Raw genomic sequence first — 17849 nt, forward strand, 5'->3', positions numbered from 1 at the left:
GACTTGGCAAAAAAAATGAAAAAAAATTAAAAAGGGACACTCGCGGTAAAATGCCCGACATTCTAATATACGACATCTCAGATAAAAAAAAAGATATGCACGTGTTAGCCCAACCATCAAGGCACACTTTCTAACACATAAACATGAAAAAAAAATGAATAATATACGGCAATTCCTTACTACGTAGTAATTTTTACAAATATTGAAAAAAAAAACAGAAATTGGTAACCGCAGTTAAATACCCAATATACCAATAACTACGTCGTATCTGACAAAAACAAAGTCATGCATGGGTAGCCAGATCATCTAGACACACTTTCCAACACTAAACAAGCAAAAGTTTTACGACACTATTTGGCAATATCTTACGGAAAAATGACTTGGCAAAAAAATGAAAAAAAATGAAAAAGGGGCACTCGCGGTAAAATGGTCCTCATGGTGATGAACGACATTTTAACTAAAAAAAAAATCATGCACATGGTAGCCAAACAATCCACCAAGACTTTCCACAACTGATAACCTATACAAGTTGCACCATTCTACGACAATTTCATAATACGTAATAACTTTGATAATTATGCAAACTACCTTAGAAGGGTAAACTCGGACGCGAACGACCCCGACGCGTCTCAGAAATCGGGGAAGGAGTACAGCTACAGCAATGCACATCTGGACACTACTAGAGCGTGTAGGGGAGACACCTCCTGCAGGTCGATCACCCACAAATTCAGTCACAGGGGTGAGTCACGTGAGAAAAACCTGTTTTTTTTTGACGCTCGGGGTCGCAAACGACCCATCGTACCTATCCAGGGTTAAGACTGTTGGCGCGCATGCAGGAGGCCATAGGCACCCGCGCACGGAAGATCGGGGCGCGCGCGGGAGACCATCGCCCGCGCGTGTACAAGACTATTGGCGCACGCGCGCGGAAGATCGTCGGCGCTCCCGCGCGCGAAGGTAGCGCTAGTAGGTTGGCAGGTCAGCTGGTAGGATGACCAGTGGCAAGACGATCAGGAACTGGGATGTGTCTTTTAAAAAGGGCGAGCATCCACCGATGGGGACCGTAAACAGGTCTGCGTTAGAGTCTAGGACCGAAGTCCAAAGGACTACGTTGCAGCGCAAGATTGCGCTGGTAGATCGGTAGGTCAGCTGGTAGGACGATCGGGAACTGGGATGTGCCCTTTGGAAGGGCGAGCATCCACCGTTGGGGACCGTAAAAAAAGGTCCGTGTTAGAGTCCAGGACCGAAGTCCAAAGGACTACGTTGCAGCACAAGGTTGCGCTTGTGGATCGGTAGGTCAGCTGGCAGGACGATCAGGAACTGGGATGCCTCTGGTAGGTCTGCTTGATCCTCCAGAGAGCTGTCTCTATGAGTGGCCTCTCTCGTGAACGAGAGAGGTGAATACTACGTGGAAGAGACTTGAAGACACCCGTGATGACGCCCATGAGGGCCGGTGGATCAGCAAGCTGACCTTTAACAGTAGCGATCCTCCGAAGAGGAGTCTCTATGAGTGGCCTCTCTCGCGAACGAGGGAGGTGAACACTTCGATGAAGAGACTTGCCAAGAAAGAGAAATTCAGCAAGGGGGGAGAGAAGTCTGGGTGAAGGCAGCAACAGCAGTCAGAGACGATGAATTTATTAAGATGTGGGAAGTTCTCCCTCTGAAGGGAGAAACAACCTAACCACCTGGGGAGGAAACTTCCTTCAGAAGGGAAGTTGTCCAACCCCTGGAGGCGAACCTCCTTTAGCGTTCTAAGATGATCTGAAGTGCTGGTCATGTTGTCACGGGAGTACTTCTAAGAGAAGTGATGACGCCCATGACGACGTCCTCTGAGGGACGGCAGTGACAGCAAATTCCCCAGGCATGAACAGAACAATGCTTCGTTGGCTCTCTTAATCGAACGAAGAGAAACTGCATAGTTAACTGGGAAAAAATAAAATTAATTATTTAACAGAAATTCCCTAGGGAGGAACCCCGAGGGAACAACATAAAATGTTATTTTTATTAATAAAATAAATTTTTTAATATACTTACCCGGTGATCATATAAGCTGTCAGCTCTGCTGCCCGACAGAAAAACCTAAGGACAAAATACGCCAGCGATCGCTATACAGGTGGGGGTGTACATCAACTGCGCCATCTGTCGAGCAGGTACTCAAGTACTCCATGTCAACACAGAACCAATTTTCTCCTCGGCCCACTGGGTCTCTATTGGGGAGGAAGGGAGGGTCCTTTAGTATATGATCACCGGGTAAGTATATTCAAAAATTTATTTTATTAATAAAAATAACATTTTTCAATATTAAACTTAGCCGGTGATCATATAAGCTGATTCACACCCAGGGGGGTGGGTAGAGACCAGCATTACATGTTGACATTATTATGAGCTAAGTATTTTGTATTTCATTTTAGCAGTTATTCAAAATAACAAACATAAAATAAATAAGTACCTGGTAAGGAAGTCGACTTGAACAATTACTCTGCCTTTTTAAGTACGTCTTCCTTACTGAGCCTCACGATCCTCATAGGATGCTGAGCGACTCCTAGGAGCTGAAGTATGAAGGGTTGCAACCCATACTAAAGGACCTCATCAAAACCTCTAATCTAGGCGCTTCTCAAGAAATGACTTTGACCACCCGCCAAATCAAGTAGGATGCGAAAGGCTTCTTAGCCTTCCGGACAACCCAAAAACAATAATAAAACATTTCAAGAGAAAGATTAAAAAGGTTATGGAATTAGGGAATTGTAGTGGTTGAGCCCTCACCCACTACTGCACTCGTTGCTACGAATGGTCCCAGAGTGTAGCAGTTCTCGTAAAGAGACTGGACATTCTTAAGATAAAAAGACGCGAACACTGATTTGCTTTTCCAATAGGTTGCGTCGATTATACTTTGCAGAGATCTATTTTGTTTAAAGGCCACGGAAGTTGCGACAGCTCTAACTTCGTGTGTCCTTACCTTCAGCAAAGCTTGGTCTTCCTCATTCAGATGGGAATGAGCTTCTCGTATTAACAGTCTGATAAAATAGGATAAAGCATTCTTTGACATAGGCAAAGATGGATTCTTAACTGAACACCATAAAGCTTCAGACGGGCCTCGTAAAGGTTTTAAATAGAACTTAAGAGCTCTTACAGGACATAAGACTCTTTCTAGTTCATTTCCAACCATACGATAAGTTTGGAATATCGAACGATATTGGTCAAGGCCGAGAAGGCAGCTCGTGTTTGGCTAGAAAACCAAGTTGTAGAACATGTAGCCGTTTCGGATGAGAATCCGATGTTCTTGCTGAAGGCATGAATCTCACAGACTCTTTTAGCTGTGGCTAAGCATATCAGGAAAAGAGTCTTTAAGGTGAGATCTTACAGGGAGGCTGATTGTAGCGGTTCGAACCTGTCTGACATAAGGAATCTTAGTACCACGTCTAAATTCCAACCAGGTGTAACCAAACGACGCTCCTTCGTGGTCTCAAAAGACTTAAGGAGGTCCTGTAGATCTTTATTGTTGGAAAGATCTAAGCCTCTGTGACGGAAGACTGATGCCAACATGCTTCTGTAACCCTTGATAGTGGGAGCTGAAAGAGATCGTTCTTTCCTCAGATATAAGAGAAAGTCAGCTATTCGAGTTACAGAGGTACTGGTCGAGGATACGGATACTGACTTGCACCAGTTTCGGAAGATTTCCCACTTCGATTGGTAGACTCTAAGGGTGGATGTTCTCCTTGCTCTAGCAATCGCTCTGGCTGCCTCCTTCGAAAAGCCTCTAGCTCTCGAGAGTCTTTCGATAGTCTGAAGGCAGTCAGACGAAGAGCGTGGAGGCCTTGGTGTACCTTCTTTACGCGTGGCTGACGTAGAAGGTCCACCCTTAGGGGAAGTGTTCTGGGAACGTCTACTAGCCATCGAAGTACCTCGGTGAGCCATTCTCTCGCGGGCCAGAGGGAAGCAACTAGCGTCAACCTTGTCCCTTCGTGAGAGGCGAACTTCTGCAGTACCTTGTTGACAATCTTGAACGGAGGGAATGCATATAGATCTAGATGTGACCAATCTAGTAGAAAGGCATTTATATGAACTGCTGCTGGGTCCGGGATTGGTGAGCAAAATATTGGGAGCCTCTTGGTCATCGAGGTTGCGAAGAGATCTATGGTTGGCTGGCCCCAGGTGGCCCAAAGTCTCTTGCATACATCCTTTTGGAGGGTCCATTCTGTTGGAATTATTTGTCCCTTCCGACTGAGACAATCTGCCATGACATTCAAGTTGCCTTGGATGAACCTCGTAACTAGTGAAATGTCTAGACCTTTTGACCAGGTGAGGAGGTCCCTTGCGATCTCGTACAATGTCAGAGAGTAGGTCCCTCCTTGCTTGGAGATGTACGCCAAAGCCGTGGTGTTGTCCGAGTTCACCTCCACCACTTTGCCTTGAAGGAGAGACCTGAAGCTTTTCCAGGTCAGACGTACTGCCAGTAGCTCCTTGCAGTTGAAATGCATTGTCTTTTGATTCGAGTTCCATAATCCCGAGCATTCCCTACCGTCTAATGTCGCACCCCAGCCTACGTCCGATGCGTCCGAGAAGAGAACGTGGTTGGGAGTCTGAACAATCAGGGGAAGACCCTCTCTAAGGTTGATATAGTCCTTTCACCAAGTCAGACAAGACTTTATCTTTCCGGAAACCGGGATCGAGACCGCTTCTAGCGTCTTGTCCTTTTTCCAGTGAAAAGCTAGATGGTATAGAAGAGGACGGAGGTGTAGTCTTCCTAGTGACACAAATTGATCCACGGATGACAGTGTCCCTACCAGACTCATCCACAGCCAGACTGGGCAGCGTTCCTTCTTCAGCATCTTCTGGATGGATAGCAGGGCTGAGGGTTGATCGTCTTGTTCAGCAACGTCCTCATCAAAGGGTTCCTCATCCGAATCTGATGAGGAAACGGCAACGGAGTGGGCAACGTCTGACTCGCTGAATCCGGTCGCACTGGTGGATGCGTGACGGAGCCGGACGCAATATCATGGCACTGCTGCACAGTCTGTGAACTGTCAACAACCATGGGTGCACGAGGAAGTACAGCGTCAACCCGAACTGTCTAGACTGTCTGGGTTGTGCAGTCAACACCCTACCGGGTTGCTGAGGTTGACGCACTGCGTCACAACAAGTCACCTCTGCTGGTTGTTGAACGTCTTCCTAGTGACATACTGAACGTCAACAACCACCTCCGAGCGTCGCTTAACGTCAACGTGCGACTGGCAACCCACACTGGGTCGCATCGGTGGAGGAACCATCTCAACTGGCAGACGCGAGTAGGATACCTCAGCGTCAACAGGGCGCACAACCAACCGGTTGGAAGGTTGTTGGCCAGAAGGTTCTTCTCCGCATTTAAGTCCTCTATCAAGGACACAAGCTTGGACTGCATGTCTTGCAGCAAAGCCCATTAGGGTCTACGGGAGCAGGTGTGGCAACAGACGGGGTTAGCGACTGAGGCGGAACCATTTACCATCCCTGGAAGCCTTGTTATGTGTGACATAATAGAACAGCAAAACTTCAAAGGCTCGACAAAAGTTGAGAAGTTGACCTGTAAACAACTTGGAGCGTCTCCTGGCTAGGCGCCAGGGCGAGTCTACCAGAATTGAGAAGTCTATCTGGGCAGAGGCATGAACTCCCAAGCCGAGAACTTCTCTCGTGTCCTATCAGACTCTCGCTCTATAAGCCAGTTTAAAAGAAGGGAAATCAAAGGCTGTATCCCTAAAACTCCTCCTGGTGCAAAAACCAGTCGCCTAGCCAACGTAACGCTCTCTAGGAGAGCGAGAGAGCACTAGCTTAACAACAACGGCTTCGAAGTAGCTAGGCCTAGTGTAAGCTCTGACGTTTAGGCGAACGAGGCGCAGCAGTTACAAGATCCGGACGAAGATCCTTAAAAAATTATCATGATTTAATTAAAGTCCATAGGAGGCTAAGCAGCTTAAGGCTCCTCTCCAAATGACAGAGTCCTCAAAGGAATATCAGTAGGAGGGAGAACAGCACTTTCTCATCTACAGGAACCTTGTCCGATAAAAGCTAGGTTATCTCAGTGAGTCTCTCACTGGTGCATTAGTAGCAGACCAGAAGGCAACGTCATGTAACTGCTTGACAGTCTGTGAACTGTCAACAACTGAACTGTCAACCACAACAGGTGCGTGAGGACATACAGCACTGGTGCATTAGTAGCAGACCAGAAGGCAACGTCATGTAACTGCTTGACAGTCTGTGAACTGTCAACAACTGAACTGTCAACCACAACAGGTGCGTGAGGACATACAGTGTTCACTCGAGACTGCTTTGACTGTCTATACTGAGCAGTCAAAACAACTCTAGAAAGCGGAGGTTGACGCACAGCGTCAAAACAAAGCAACTTAACTCCACCCTCCTGTTGTTGTGGTAACTCGCGAACGTCAACGGAGGGTTCCGTGCGTCTGTGAACGTCAACGTGCGGCTGGCAGGGTACACTGCGCATGGGTGGTGGAACTCTCACAGCCGGAGTGCGGGAGAAGGTAGCCTCAGCGTCAACTGAACGCACAACCGTGGTTGGTTGTAGGCTAACGGGTGCAGCGTCAACCTTCTCCGCACGATACTCCTGCATTAAAGATGTTAACTGTGTCTGCATGGTCTGCAGCAAAGACCACTTAGGGTCTACAGTAGCAGGTGCGGCAACAGACGGTGTTACTGCCTGTTGCAGTACCGCTTTGCCTCTCTTAGGAGGTGAGCAGTCGTCGGAAGACTGCAGCGAGTCCGAACTGACCCAGTGGCTACAACTGGGCCGTTGGACTTGCGCGGAAGGGACCGACTTGCGCTTAATAAGCTGCGAGACCTTGGTCCATGGTTTCTTACGAGAAAGCTCTTCCGCAGACGAGAAGTAAATGGGCTCTCTCGTCTTTGTGTGGGTGGGGCGATCTTGGGTAGATACGCCCGAAACCACGGAGGGAAACGTCTGTTCGTTGATCAAGGCCTGACGAACCCATAAGTCGTTCGACATTACTTCTCCCCTGGGCTTGGGAGCTTGCAAGAGGTCCCGGACTAGGTGAACGACAGGCACGAACAGACGAACCCTCGGACGCAACACTGTAACACTTTGCGCATATCACTTTATCACTTCGATTTTCTGTTTTGCACTTATTTCACTGAAATCGAAACTTTTACTGATTTCTACCTGAAACACGCAATTCTACCCTTCATTAAAAGGTAGTAATTGCGAAAACAGTCGTATAATGCAGCTCATTAATACTAGCAAAAACAGAAAACATATATAAAGATAAAGAATTCAGTGGCTGGGAAAGAGACTAAACACTAGTTCAAATAAACTACGTTTACAAACTCTCACCGCACATAGCCTGGGGACAAGAATAAAACCCTAGAAACGTTTTACCTTCTTCCCCGTACAGCGACTAGGGAGGAGAGTAACACGAGAACAACGTTACCCGCTTGAATGGAACGTTTTTTTTTTTTTTTTTCCTCTCTCTCCCTCCGTCTCTATCTCTCTCTCTCTTTCTCTCTTGATTTCGCACCTGAGAGAAGAGCCCAATTATATAACGTCAAAAAAACATGTTATTTGGCTAAAGGAAAAAAACTGAAAGGTTTTCCAAATAAAAAGTTCCTTTAATTTAGAATTTAAACCATTTAAGTTAAGAAAGAATGAACGAAACGTCAGAATCGATTTACTCTTACTGCAAAGTGAAACCGTGATACACTCTCTCTCTATCGTAACGATAGAGCGCATGTTGAACGTCCTGAACGTCAACAACTGCGTAGTCTAAAAAAAACTAAACGTTAGTTCATCTTTGAAAACAGTACGAAGACTATCAAAGAAATTCTTTCATAAAACATTAAATTTAAAAAGTTTTAAATTCCTTAAAGGCTAAATACGATATAACGGGCTCAACGTTGATTAACTTCGGTTCCAAGTTAGGACCGCCTACTATCAGGAAAAGTCGCATATAAACAAAACATAAAATTTATTTTTATATGTTTATAATAAATGGAAAGTTAATCGGAGAGGCCTAATAAAGGCGGAGAGATATAAAATATATAGATCTATAACGTGTTAAGCAAAATTACTAAAAACCTAAACACACTTCCGTCTAAGGGAAGGGTCGGCCATTTAAAAGTGAAAGAGAGTCCATACTCTCTTTGTCACCATAAATAAATCTATCCAAAACGAGTTCAAGTTTTGAGATGAAGATAAAACCCCTGCATAGCGAAAGCTCAAAACTAGAATAGTGTACTTCACCAAATAGTTGTGAAAACAAATCCAGTAGTAACAGCGTATTTAGTAGGTCTTGCCAGTGGCACGACAGAGAGAAAATTGGTTCTGTGTTGACATGGAGTCCTTGAGTACCTGCTCGACAGATGGCGCAGTTGATGTACACCCCCACCTGTATAGCGATCGCTGGCGTATTTTGTCCTTAGGTTTTTCTGTCGGGCAGCAGAGCTGACAGCTTATATGATCACCGGCTAAGTTTAATATTGAAAAATAAGTATTGCGCCGACAATAAAATTAATTATTTAACAAATTCCCCAGGGAGGAACTCCGAAGAGGAACCCCAAGGGAACAACATGAAATTAAATATCGCGTCCTTCCTTCTCCAGTCGACATCCATGGGAGAAGGGGGGAGCGGAGAAACTGTAATAAAACAGAATTACAATTATTCAAATCAGCTAAGAATATTCACTAACAGTGAGAACTACTGATCCTCTGAAGGGAAGTGTTCTCCACGGAGAAAAGCTGAAAGGTTAAAATACAATTATAATTTCACTAAAAAAATTGAAACAAACAATCGGAAGAGCAACCTAACCCGCGCACGGGAAAGGAGCTTCCCCAATAGTACACTGTTGTTGTAAAGGTGAACGACCTCGAGAAGAGAAAGGTCGTTGTCAAAATTTGAGAGGCCAGATTCCCTTCGCTCAGAAATATGGAGTTTTTGTGATAAAACAAAGTTTTATGAATACTTACCTGGCAGTTATATATATATAGCTAAGTCTCTGACTTTCGGCAGAATTTTCAAAAAAATCTCGGCAACCGCCTTGTGTTGGTTGCGCGGTAAGGTGGTTAACAACCCTTACCGGGTGGTACTACGAATCATTCCCGTTTTCCTGTTCTTCAGTTCATCTATGCCCGACCTGTCTCCTGATGGGAGGTGGGTGGCCCTTAGAATATATATATTTATATTCAGAATGATGTGAAGGTAAAGCCTGACAGGCTACATCAACTTGTATATGAACAGAAGTTAAAGTTGGAGGGTCGATATCCCGTTGTGACTGCAGAGAATGTTATTCTACTACACGTCGTGACTGAAGTGACTGACGTTCAACGTCACGTAGTAACAGCGGTGACTGCTGTTCGATGCTATATCGTGACTTCGGTGACTGACGCTCGACGTCACGTCGTGTCTACGGTGTCTGCCGCTCAATGTCACATCGTGTCTGCGGTGTCTGCAGCTCAACGTCACGTTGTGACTGCGGTGGCTGACGTTCAAAGTCTCGGCGGAACTGCAGTGACTGCTGATCAAAGTTATGACTAGACTTAACTGACTGTCGATCAAAGTTACATCGAGATTTATGCTCTACATCTCGTTTAACAGCAAAGCTGACACTAGGGATAACGTCAGCGTGACGTAACAAATCTCGTTTAGAAGGTTGAAAACCTGAATCACGTACAACAAGCAAAGGATCCTTTCGCACAGGAACAGGATCGTAAGCTTTCATTAAAGAAGAAAGCTTTAACTGCATATCTTGTAAAACACTTGACTTCGGATCAACCGCACTCGGAATAGATCGTGACGTCGGTAACGTCTGTACATGAACGTCATCGCTATGAACGGGACTCTCATGATGACTACAGCTAGGATGTTGATCTTGTTCTGAAGGAACTAATTTACTTTTCAACGGTCTCGAAACCTTATGCCAAGATTTTTTTAAAAACGAGTCATCGGAAGACGAGGAGAACTTAGTCTCTCCTGTCTTATGGTAAGGACGTGCTTGAGGAGCAACGTCTGATACCTTTGAGGGAACGTCTGTTCGTTGGTTAAAGCCTCTCGCTCCCTTAGGTCCTACGACATTCCTTCTCCCAGGGGTAGGGGAGCCTGAAAGAGGTCTCGGACTAGGCAAGCGACAAGCACGAACAGACGAACCCTCCGCAACACTGAACATATTTTTCGCACTTTCTTCACTGACACTCGCATTTTTTAATAATTTCACATTAGACATGAATAAAGCTGATTTCTATCTGAAGCACACAATTCTCCCTTAAATCAAAAGGTTAGAATTGCGAAATATGTCGTATAATGTAAGCTCATTAGTACATAATGTATCACACATGCAAAAATTAATAAACATATACAGTAGATATATATAGAATAAAATGGAAATATATAAAGTTAAAAAGATCAGTGACTTGGGATCTGGATCGTTCTCTCTCTCTCTCTCTCTCTCTCTCTCTCTCTCTCTCTCTCTCTCTCTCTCTCTCTCTCTCTCTCTTGTCACTCACAAGAGAATGGCTCACTCACTCTTCATCAATAAAAGGTTATTTGACTAAAGGAAAATACTAAGAGGACTAAGAAATTGAAAATTAACATGTTCCTTTAAATTACTATTTAAAAAACTTCAGTTTGTAAGAAGAATGAACAAAACGTCAAAATCGATTAACTCTTTCTGCAAAGTGAAACCGTGATTCTCTCTTTCTCTAACGTAACGATAGAGTGCAAACTGCGTAGCATAAATAAACTAAATGTTAGTTCATATTTGAAAACAGCACGAAGACTATTCAAAGAAAAAATTTCTTAAAATATTTTCTAAAAATATTCATCTCATCAATCTAAACAAATATAAAATAAAAAAGTTGAATGGGCTCAACGTTGTTTAACTTCGTTTTCCAAGTCAGTACCGCCTACAAAGAATAGGCATAGGTCGCTTATAAAAAATATAAAATTTATCACGGTGTTTAGTATAAATGGAAAGAGAATCGAAGAGCCCTAATAAGGGCGGGTGAGATATAAAAAATATAGAGGTAAATCTAAAAAAATCTACAATAATTTATAAAGTGATAAAATAATTACTAAAAACTAAAAGCCTTTAACACACTTCCGTACACTAAGGGAAGGGTCGGCCATCTTCTCTCTATGGAAAATCCAGAGAGAGATAAAAAAAGCAAGGGTAGAAAATTTTTCTCTCCTTTCAAAAGAATTTCTTTTGAAGATCGTATTACTTGAGAATAATCCAACACGGCGAAAGCATCATGGCGATCGCTCGCGAGTTTTTGGAATCTGTCGACCGTCGGAGACGTAAGCTATATATATATTCACCGGCTAAGTTTTATATTTAAAAATATACATAAACATGAAGAATGTTTATATATATTTACAAGTATAAGAAAAAGTAAGTAAAAAAGACAAAACGTATTAATGGCTGTCAAAGAGGCAAGGGAGAGAGCGGACACGTCCATCTCCCACCCGAGCCGATAGTAAAGTGGAATGAGCTCAGCACACAGGTGTGTGAGGGGGGGGGGTTAGCAAGCTACCCCTCCCTACCCCCCCCTCTAACTAGCAATGAGGGTAGTAAACCCTTGTTAAAATTCTAATGGCTCGTCATTTCACCTATGCCGAAAGTAACACCCATATTAAATAGCGTGGTTTGTATTTCAGTTACGGAACAAACCCTTGTGAGGTGAAGGAAGGCCTCTACTGCGAAGAGGAAGGCGGGCTTTACACCTTATACGCCCTCTGGGGGCCATGGGGTCAGCGGGCTGACCATCAGCAGTCCTCCGAAGAGGAGTCTCTGTGAGTGAACTCCCCCGAGGGGGAGAATCACCGGCAGGAGAGACCGTTAGAATTAGTTCCTCCCTCGAAGGATGTTCGGAAGGGGGAACTAAGCCTTCAGCTACATCGGGAACATCACGAGCAGAGGTTTAATATAACTCATCGGAAGCCTCTGCCACGACAACGTCGACGATAGACAGAGGATCAACCTCTGCTAAAGTCGGCGATTGTTTGACAGCTGCCCCCAACCTGATCATGTCAAACAATGCTTCCTTGGAGGGCGAACCCTCAAGCCCCAAGGAAGCCCAAAGCTGTTACAAATCATTATTAGAAACAGGCATGTTTATATTTGAATCCTCCCCCGGGGGAGGAGGAGGAGGAGCTGCCTCGCTATGGGAGGCAACTGCCTCTCCCAAACCCCGAGATCGGTCAACAGAACTACGGCCTACGCTACCACTCGACAGTTTCTCGGAAGAAACCGATGGAGTGGGAGCTTTGGAGGAGGTTTGGGCCACGGAAGAAGAGCCCTTTTTATTTTCTCCTTTCAAAGAAACTTTCGAAGGAGAAATATCCCGTCTGGACTTCTTCTTCCGGCGCCGAGAAAACCTCTCCCACTGGGAGGTAGACCACTCCCTACACTCACCACACACTTTATTCCTATCACACCGCTGGCCCCTACAGTAAGGACATAGGGTGTGGGGGTCCGTCTCGACCGCCGACATATACGTGCCACAAGGGCGGTCAGGTAATCCAGGACACTTTCACATAGCAGAGGCCAACTTCCCACACACCTGTCAAAGGAAAAGCAAAAAGTATTAGCAATGGCTGTCAAAGAAAGCGAGGGTGACAGTGGACACGTCCGACTACCACCCGAGCCGAGAGCAAAGTGAGCTCAAGCACAGGTGTGTGTATGAGGGGGGGGTAGCAAGCTACCCTCCCTACCCCACGCTAACTAGCGGTGGGGTAGTAAACCCTCATTAAAATTCTAATGGCTCGTCATTTCAGCTACGCCGAAAGTAATTAACCATATTAAATAGCGTGGTTTGTATTTCAGTTACGGAACAGTTACACTATTTACTGTAAGTTTACTATTTTTTTCTCTTTTATTAGGCTATATTATTGCTCCAATAATGTATTGAGAAGAATTGTTTTGTTTGCAGGTTTTTCATCCAAAAAAAAAATATAAATTACAACAAAAGCACTGGGTGGGATTCCAACAAAATTTAACAGGAGCTTCTCAAGTCAAGTGTCAAGATGAAAATGGTACAAGGAAAACTAGAATATTTCCCTCAAATCTGTAACAGCTTTAATAGTGGCCGCCGACAATAGGATAAGGGGTTCAGATAACGAAAGACAGGATCTCCAGCGTGGATAGAACACCTCCTAACCTAAACTCCCCAACTAACCAAACCTACAAGCCATGTCCTTACCTACTAACCTAAAAAGGGGTTAACGCCCCACTGCGACCTGCCTTAAACTGACGTATTCTTAGCAATAGGACTGAAAATAAACATTATGGCCGTCATCATACAAAACCACCTGGGGATCAACATCGTGCATTTAAAGACAGCTATTTAAAACTGCACACAAGTAGTAGGGCCAGGGCACCAGCCACCCATTGAGATACTACCGCTAGAGAGTTATGGGGTATTTTGACTGGCCAGACAGTACTACATTGGATCCTATTCTCTGGTTACAGTTCATTTTCCCTTTGCTTAGATACACACTGAATGGTGTGGACTACCCTTAACATATTCTCCTCTGTCCTCATACACCTGACAACACAGTTTCCCCAAACAATTCTCCTTCACTCAAGGGGATATTGCACTATAATTGTTCAGTGGCCACTTTCCTCTTGGTAAGGGTAGAAAAGACTCTTTAGCTATGGTAAGCAGCTCTTCTAGGAGAAGGACACTCCAAAATCAAACCATTGTTCTCTGGTCGGTATTATTGCATAAGTTGCCATTGTTCGATGGCTAAAAATACTATGAACAGTCGGTTGGAGCATTGAAAAAGCAATATTTTGAAAACCATAAACTCCAGAGTCAAATAAATACTAACATATGTGATTTTGATTAAAATATCCTTTTTTTTCAACTTAGAAAATTTCTCAATTTTTTCACTAGTCGTTCGGAGCTCCCGTTTGTGCGTATGTACATGTTCGTTGATGACGTAATCACTGAAGTTCCCTAAAGTTCCCCCCACGCGCTCTAATTGACCAATGATTGTGATTTTTTCCAATGGGTGCATTTTTTAATCCCTCCCATACTTTCGAATTTCCTTAAATGAATTTGAATTTTTGGTGGTGTGGTATTAGTACCAATAGTATTAATCACATGACTTTTTAAGCCAATTATATTGCATTTATTATTATTAGACACGTGACCAACCTTAGACCCGGTATTTTTTTAATTTGTAAATTAATGCCCTTCATTACCATGGCTCTTGTTGAAGTGACATGTAATGGCTGTGCTATAGATCAGTTTCATTTTATAAAGAGTTTTCATTCAGATTCGGAAAACTTTGTTGTATATCTTCAGGCTTACAATGTTTTGCCAAAGGGAGTGAAAACGGCATATTTCGAACAGTATTTCGGACGTTATCTTTTTCATGATTTTTTCGGTGATGATGCTCACCATAATTTTTTTCTTGAAACTGCTTAATTCTATGAGCCTATGGGAAATCAATTACGGCAACCTGCAGACAACTTCTCGGCCACCGATGACAAGTTGGAGTTTGATAGTGATTCAGGTAAAAATTTAAGTATTCCTTTTTTTTAGTTGGTAAATTTTCGATAATTATACAAATATTAAAAATTGAAGCCAACATCAAATCTGAAAGTGTTCGAACATTGTGCTACTAGTACTACGCTATGCAGGATTGTTCATCTTTTTTAAGTGTGACCTGCAATAGGGGGTCCGTGGGGAGGTTAGTGACCTGTTCTCTTACTAGGTTAGGTTAGGTGTGGTTAGGCTAGTTATTTATCATAGATTGAAAAAACCAAGGCGAAGTCTTAGAAGAAATCAAATTTGAAAGTGTTCGAACATGGTGCTACTAGTACTACTCTACCTAAGATTGTTCATTTTTTTTTTTTATTTGACCTGCAATGGAGGGGGTCCGGGGAGATGTTAGTGACTTGTTTTCTTACTAGGTTAGCTTAGGTTAGGTTAGTTATTTATCAAATATAAAAAAATGAAGGCAAAGTCTTCGGAGAAATCAAATCTGAAAGTGTTCGAACATTGTGCTACTAGTACTATGCTACCTAAGAATGTTCTTTTTTTCATGTGACCTGCAGGAGGGTCTTTGTGACCTGTTTTTAAACTAGGTTAGGTTACGTTAGATATTTATTAAATATAAAAAATTGAAGGGAAGTCGTAGGAGAATGATGCATTCGAAGTGTCTTTTTGTGTCGGTACGATTCGTAAGTAAACATTGTCAATGGTTGTCAATGCTTTTTCACTTTCTCTGTAAAATTGGATGACATTAGATTGTGGAGTTGAGGCTGTCGATACCTAACTTCACAACAATGGATTTACGCTGATAATCATCATCAGATTCGTTCAAAACGCTTGAAAATATGCCAGAAAAACCATTCTGTTATCCATAGGGAATTATTAGCAACTTGTGCAAATCACCCTCTGGTCTTGGGTAGTGCCATAGCCTCTGTACCATGGTCTTCCACTGCCTTAGGTTAGAGTTCTCTTGCTTGAGGGTACACTCGAGTACAGTAATCTATCTTACTTCTCTTTCTCTTGTTTTGTTTAAAGTTTTTAAAGTTTATATAACAGATACTTATTTTAATGTTGTTACTGTTCTTGAAACATTCCAATCTCCATTCCTCACTGGGCTGTTTTCCCTATTGGAGCCCCTGGGCTTATAGCATCCTGCTTTTCCAACTAGGGTTGTTGCTTAGCTAGTAATAATAATAATAATAATAATAATAATAATAATAATAATAATAATAATAATAATAATAATAATAATAAGCTTATTACGCTTACCGTTTCGGCTAAGATATCCCCAGCTGCTTATAAAAATCAATCACACTACTTTCAAAATGAAATAGACCTGATATGAAATAAAAAAAATTCACTCACACTAGTGTAAAATAAGAATGAATGAATAACGCTGCTACATTTTTTTAAGACTATTTCTTCTACCATTCTAGATATGAGTAAACAATAGAAAGTGCTACTCTCAGGTTCAGGTTCAGGTTCAGGGGTGAGGCATAATCTTTGTAACGGCGCCTCCAAAGTTTAAATGTTTATACTGTTTTGTCTTTTCTTCTACATCAGGTTTAATACTTCTTCTTTTTTTTCTTTTCTATATTTGTTTCACAAAATAAAACTAATCCTACTATTTTCTTTAGGTCTTCCTCGTATGGTTGTTGTAGCTCAATGACTTCATTCTTTTCTTTTCTATATCCCTGGCAAAGCAACAAAAAATGTATCAAATCTTCTTCCTCATTTTCACAAAAATTATAGTTTACATTCCTCCCCATTGTGTCTATTTACAATATTTAGTTTTAACGTCTTAGTTCTTGCTCTAAAAAATATCACCGAAGCAAATGTATTATCATAAAGTAACTGTCCTTTAATTTCTTTTCACAAGAGACTCTTCTCGATGTTTTAATGTTGGAGTCCGTGTTAAACTCTTGTTTAACCATTACAAAGTTGAGGTTTGTAAATGGCAATGGCACATGAGATTACACATGTGAATTTAGCACAAATAGGCTGCCACAGTAATAAAGACAAGGTTAAATAAGATAAAATTATAAGAAAATAATCGAAACTACTGAAAATTAAAGTTTTTTTTTCAGTTGTTCATAGAGGCTGATATTTGTTTAGCTGTATACAATCTGGGAACAGTAGCATAGAATTGAGAAAATTAGAATTGCCAACCAGAGAACTTTCCTGATATATTATACGCAATATGGAAGTTAAAAGAAAAAGTAACGAATAGCAATTAACTTTATGTCCTGGTTCCTAGTCCTGGTTACTAATTGCTCACTCCTCATAACAAGTTTGCGGGCACTTTATATCAAATTATAGCTAGGTGCAAAGCTTCTAAGCTTATTCTTATTATTATAATTAAGCTTATTTCACTTGTACAATAAATAAATAGATTGATAATGCAATTCTCACTCTTTACTTTTATCCTATTCTACCTTGAAATTCAGCTAGGATAACACCTTGCTATCATCAGTTTTGGCAACCTTTTGTGGTCAGTTTGGACTTTTTAAAATCTTTCAAACCCATTGCCCTACTTATAAACGCAACCAGGCCCCTGCTATGATTTTGCAACGTACTTAAACTTATGTCTAGTTTCATTAACTGACCTAATTTTGGGCATGGATATAAATGTTCAGTAGTATCTTCTTCATCTTTGCAAAGGTCACACAAATTATCTGCATATTTTACCCTGAAATTTGCTTTTAAATTGAACATATTTAAAAGCAAATGAATTGCAAGGGTTGCCATACCCAGATCCATTTCTCTGATATAAGGCTGTGAACCATTTCCCTCTCTAGATCTTAGTTTTTTATAACTTCCTTCTTTTCTTCAATAGTTTCTTCTATTCTTTCCATGATTCTTTTCATGATATATATATATATATATATATATATATATATATATATATATATATATATATATATATATATATATATATATATATATATATATATATATATATATATATATATATATATATATATATATATTCAGGGTCCTTTTCCCCCAACTTCTTATTTCTTCAACTTCCATCCCATATCTGCAACAGATTTCTTCTATGATGTTACTCCAGCGCTTTCCATAATGGTTCTTTAACTGATCCTCAATTATTTCTCTTACTAGTATTTTTTTATATGCGTTTATGATGTTATGGAAGAGCATTATCTTTTATATTCTATTCTGCAAGGCAGTGGCCATATTCCTGTTTCTGCAAGGGTGCCCTAATATGGAGTAGTTGCAGGTTCTTCATACATATTCTTTATTATCCTATACTGAAGGTCTTCCAGATCTTTCATATCTTTATCTCTTATTTCACTCCAGGTCTCCACATTAGCAAATATTGTTTTTACTG

At 41.9% G+C, this 17849-nt stretch overlaps 1 protein-coding gene across 2 annotated transcripts in view; it reads right to left on the bottom strand.

The window, feature by feature from the left end:
- Positions 1-16003, bottom strand: part of LOC137648651 (uncharacterized) — a 522517-nt gene extending 506514 nt beyond the window's left edge. Inside the window, exon 1 of one of the 2 annotated variants that reach the window (XM_068381656.1) lies at positions 15863-16003. The gene's annotated coding sequence lies outside the window, so the exon portion shown is untranslated. Of the gene's footprint in view, positions 1-15766 lie in introns of both variants that reach the window. The other variant, XM_068381655.1, reaches the window with a different exon arrangement.
- Positions 16004-17849: the final 1846 nt, after the last annotated feature.

This window comes from Palaemon carinicauda, chromosome 10 (assembly GCF_036898095.1).
Source record: "Palaemon carinicauda isolate YSFRI2023 chromosome 10, ASM3689809v2, whole genome shotgun sequence".
NCBI lineage: Eukaryota > Metazoa > Arthropoda > Malacostraca > Decapoda > Palaemonidae > Palaemon > Palaemon carinicauda.